The following is a 5,362-nucleotide window of genomic DNA, read 5'->3' as shown; positions in this document are numbered from 1 at the left end:
ATTGTGTGCAGACATATATATTTTTTTTATTATTATTTTTTATTTTTTATTTAAAATATTATTTTTTAATAAATGCAAATAAAATGTATGCCAAAAAAATATGTTTTATTTACAGAAAATCAAAATTATGATTGATATTGATTCTTCACAAAACCAGTATTTGTCATTTTTTCCTTGTCATTCTTCTGACAATTATATTGCAAATTAAAACAAACAACCAAAAAAAACACAGAATTAAATCAAATAACATATTTTCGGTAAAAAAAAATCTACTTGCTCCAATAACATTCCCAAAGTTGCCCTAATTTTAGAGATTTTGAGTTTAAAGGGACAGTCTAGGGCAAAATAAACTTTCATGATTCAGATAGAGCATGTAATTTTAAACAATTTTCCAATTTACTTTTATCACCAGTTTTGCTTTGTTCTCTTGGTATTCTTAGTTGAAAGCTTAACCTAGGAGGTTCATATGCTAATTTCTTAGACCTTGAAGCCCACCTCTTTCAGATTGCATTTTAACAGTTTTTCACCACTAGAGGGTGTTAGTTCACGTATTTCATATAGATAACACTGTGCTCGTGCACGTGAAGTTATCTGGGAGCAGGCACTGATTGGCTAGACTGCAAGTCTGTCAAAAGAACTGAAAAAAGGGGCAGTTTGCAGAGGATATATTTGCATATGATTTATTTCTTCACAAATATTACCTCCTGCTGTTGTTTTATCGATTGCATCTATTATATTGGCTTCTACACTTATGTCCACTCCTTTAAAGCTTTCATCAGAGCCAACTCCTAAAAATATGCAATATGTATTAGTTAAAACTTTTATTTTCTTGGTTTTAAGATTACTGAGTATGAAACATACCTTTATCTACCATCAGTGTTCTTAAAACTTCTATTCTTGGTTGACTATCATCTGAACACAAGGCTTCAAGTAATGGCACACTATCAGGATTTTGAAAATCTTCAATTTCATACCTATTTTGTATGTCTTCCATGGTAATATCTATGTGAAAGTAATTACAAAGATAAAGATAAAAATCTATTGAAGCCAAAAACTAAAATAACATAATTTATGTAAGAACTTACCTGATAAATTCATTTCTTTCATATTGGCAAGAGTCCATGAGTATAATGTTACTCTCAATTAATGTTTGTTATATGGAACACAACAGTAGTAAAAATTTGGTTGTTACACTTTATTTATTGAATCAACTACTGACAAGCAGATTCTGAAAAATAAAGTGTTTTATTATTTCAAAATATACACAGTCTATATCTTTATCTTATAAACACACACTGTATACCTTTTGACAGAATAATTAAAGTATTGGACAGGGAAATATAAGACCACCTTATGGTAAAAACAGGTTGTTAATAACAACTCTGATTCACAGGTTGTTAAATGAAGCAAGCAAGACTGGGCTATGGTAGAAGTAAGGTAAAGTTATTCAGAACACACTCTGGCTCAGCGTGCAGAAAAGTACACAGATCCTGGATTCACACTCAAAGAATAATTTCAGGATGGAGAGCGTAATACTACCTAAATATGTATAATCAAATACTGCAATATTTGTAAGTGGTAGCAAGCTAAGCAGTCAGTAGTAGTATTTGCAGAGAGTGTACCTGAAATGCTGCAGGGGCTGAGAAGTCTGATGTGGAGCAGGCAGGCAGCGTGTGAATGCTGAATGAGGAGGAAGTGAGCGTGTGAAGTCACCGGCAGAGCTGACAGCCTTGAATGTAGCAGCGGCTGCTGCTGAAGCAGAGAGACACTGAGAGAAGGTAATAAATCTTCCTTTACCCCACTGAGGAATCTTGCAGAGGCATCAAATGAGGAAGTAAGTGAGAGTAGGATCCGGCATTAGGAAATCCAGCAGATATTTCAACCTGTTAGAAAAATAAGGCAGAGAGGCTTAGACAACTTGTAATCCAGAGCATAATACAAGGAGTACTCAGTGGATACTGGAACACAATACCAAGCACTGATTGCAATGTGCTGTGTTGTTTTATAGGAGGAGCAATCAATTAGGAGAAAACTTCAGTCTCTTAAAGAAACAGTGCTCAACCCTGACATGACCCCCAGCTCAAGGCAGCTGTTCCACAGCGGTAGGACGGGGTCGATCAGGATGCCTGCTATGAAATTGAGACGTAAGGCGAGGAGCATTCAAGTTGGTGATGGGTTCCCAGGTGTCCTCGTCAGGTGAATAATTTTTCCACCTAACCAGATATTGTAAGACCCCCTTATAAAATCTGGAATCCAAAATGGATTCAACTTCATATTCATCCTGACCGAGGGTGGTAGCAACAGGTGGTAGAAGAATTCGCTGATCCCTTGTGCGGGCATAAGGTTTTAGAAGGGAAACGTGAACTGTTGGATGAATCTTAATGTTGTTGGGAAGTTGTAATCGGATGGCATTCTTATTGATGATGCGTTCTATTGGGAATGGACCTATGAACAAGCTTGCCAATTTTTTAGAGGGTATTTGGAGTTTTAAGTTTTTTGTGGATAACCAGACCAAATCACCCACAACATAGTCAGGAGATGGTCTCCTTCTGAGGTCGTAGTAGTGTTTCTGTGTCTTCTGTGCTGAAAGAATATTGTCTTGAATGAATTTAAAGTTTTCTTGTATTGTATTGACAATATCATCAACCAATGGGGAATCAGAGGGGTTGTGTGAAGTAAAAGTGAAGTCAGGGTGATAGGCATAATTCGCATAGAAGGGCGTCATCTTTGTGGAGGCGTTCAAGGAATTATTGTATGCATATTCAGCCATTGATAGGAATTTCATCCAATCTGATTGGTGATAAGAACAATAACATCTTAAGTAATGTTCTAGCCACTGATTCAGTCTTTCTGCCTGCCCGTTTGTTTGGGGGTGATAAGCTGTAGTAAAGCGGTGATCGATCTGGGTTACTTCACATAGTTTGGTCCAAAATTTTGAGGTAAATTGTGTTCCTCTGTCACTAGTTAATATAGGAGGTATGCCATGTAACTTGACTATATTATCAATAAACAGTAGAGCTGTTTCAGAGGAAGTGGGGAGTTTGTGATAGGGGATGAAATGAGCCATCTTTGTGAATAAGTCAATGACTACAAATATTGTAGTTTGTTTGTTTGAAAGAGGCAAATCAACGATGAAATCCATGGAGACATGGTACCAGGGTCTTTCGGGAACAGGAAGAGGCATGAGTAATCCATAAGGAGCTTTGCGATCTGGTTTGGAGGTGGTACAAACCTTGCAGGTCTTTATGTACTCTTGAATAGTCTCCCTCATCTTTGGCCACCAAAAGGTTCGTGAGAGGCGTTCCATAGTCCTACGAATGCCAGGGTGTCCGGAAAGAGGGGTATCATGAGAGGCTTTTATCATCTGTAACTGCAAATGAGGAGGAAGATACAATTTACTCCTGTGGTAATATAATCCGGCGGACTTATGGAGTTCTGGTTTAGGAGGTATTGGAACATCTTTGCAGTAAGTTTTGAGTTCAGAGATGATTGGAGTTATCAGTCCAACAAAACAATCAGGAGGTATGATGCTGGATCTGAGTGGGAGCTCTTCAGATTTTATGAGTGAACGGGATAAGGCATCGGCCTTTCCGTTTTTATCTGCTGGTCTGTAAATGATGGAAAAGTTAAAGCGATCAAAATAGAGGCTCCAACGAACCTGTCGGGCTGAGAGAGTTTTGTTTCTTTGGAGATACTGTAAATTTTTATGATCAGTAAAGATGTTAATAGGTATGGTAGTTCCTTCGAGCAGATGTCTCCAATGTTCGAGGGATTGCTAAGAGTTCTTTGTCTCCGATAGCGTAGTTTCTCTCAGCAGGTGACATTAATTTGGAGTAAAAGGAGATGGGATGTAGAGGCTGACTTAAAGAACTTTTCTGAGAGAGAACGGCTCCAATTGCATAATCCGAAGAATCGACTTCTAACGTGTACTGGTACTGAGGTTTGGGAAAATGCAAAATGGGAACTGATGTGAATTTTCTTTTTAAAATTTGGAAAGCTTTCTCTGCCTGAGCATTCCAGATGAAAGGTGTTGTACTGCCAGTTAAAAGTGTTATTTTTTTTTTTTTTTTTGGGCTTGGTATTATATAATGTTACTCTCAATTAATGTTTGTTATATGGAACACAACAGTAGTAAAAATTTGGTTGTTACACTTTATTTATTGAATCAACTACTGACAAGCAGATTCTGAAAAATAAAGTGTTTTATTATTTCAAAATATACACAGTCTATATCTTTATCTTATAAACACACACTGTATACCTTTTGACAGAATAATTAAAGTATTGGACAGGGAAATATAAGACCACCTTATGGTAAAAACAGGTTGTTAATAACAACTCTGATTCACAGGTTGTTAAATGAAGCAAGCAAGACTGGGCTATGGTAGAAGTAAGGTAAAGTTATTCAGAACACACTCTGGCTCAGCGTGCAGAAAAGTACACAGATCCTGGATTCACACTCAAAGAATAATTTCAGGATGGAGAGCGTAATACTACCTAAATATGTATAATCAAATACTGCAATATTTGTAAGTGGTAGCAAGCTAAGCAGTCAGTAGTAGTATTTGCAGAGAGTGTACCTGAAATGCTGCAGGGGCTGAGAAGTCTGATGTGGAGCAGGCAGGCAGCGTGTGAATGCTGAATGAGGAGGAAGTGAGCGTGTGAAGTCACCGGCAGAGCTGACAGCCTGGAATGTAGCAGCGGCTGCTGCTGAAGCAGAGAGACACTGAGAGAAGGTAATAAATCTTCCTTTACCCCACTGAGGAATCTTGCAGAGGCATCAAATGAGGAAGTAAGTGAGAGTAGGATCCGGCATTTGGAAATCCAGCAGATATTTCAACCTGTTAGAAAAATAAGGCAGAGAGGCTTAGACAACTTGTAATCCAGAGCATAATACAAGGAGTACTCAGTGGATACTGGAACACAATACCAAGCACTGATTGCAATGTGCTGTGTTGTTTTATAGGAGGAGCAATCAATTAGGAGAAAACTTCAGTCTCTTAAAGAAACAGTGCTCAACCCTAACAATGAGCTAGTGACATATGGGATATACAATCCTACCAGGAGGGGCAAAGTTTCCCAAACCTCAAAATGCCTATAAATACACTCCTCACCACACCCACAATTCAGTTTAACGAATAGCCAAGCAGTGGGGTGATAAAGAAAGGAGTAGAAAGCATCAACAAAGGAAATTTGGAAATAATTGTGCTTTATACAAAAAATCATAACCACCATAAAAAGGGTGGGCCTCATGGACTCTTGCCAATATGAAAGAAATGAATTTATCAGGTAAGTTCTTACATAAATTATGTTTTCTTTCATGTAATTGGCAAGAGTCCATGAGCTAGTGACATATGGGATA

General features: G+C 37.7%; 1 protein-coding gene across 2 annotated transcripts in view; it reads left to right on the top strand.

The window, feature by feature from the left end:
• Positions 1–5,362, top strand: part of LOC128663449 (uncharacterized) — a 236,922-nt gene that overhangs the window by 169,267 nt on the left and 62,293 nt on the right. The window lies entirely within an intron of this gene.

The sequence above is a fragment of the Bombina bombina genome, chromosome 6 (genome assembly GCF_027579735.1).
Source record: "Bombina bombina isolate aBomBom1 chromosome 6, aBomBom1.pri, whole genome shotgun sequence".
NCBI classification, from domain to species: domain Eukaryota; kingdom Metazoa; phylum Chordata; class Amphibia; order Anura; family Bombinatoridae; genus Bombina; species Bombina bombina.
Note: the sequence above shows the minus strand (reverse complement) of the source record. Positions and strands in the feature narration are given on the sequence as shown.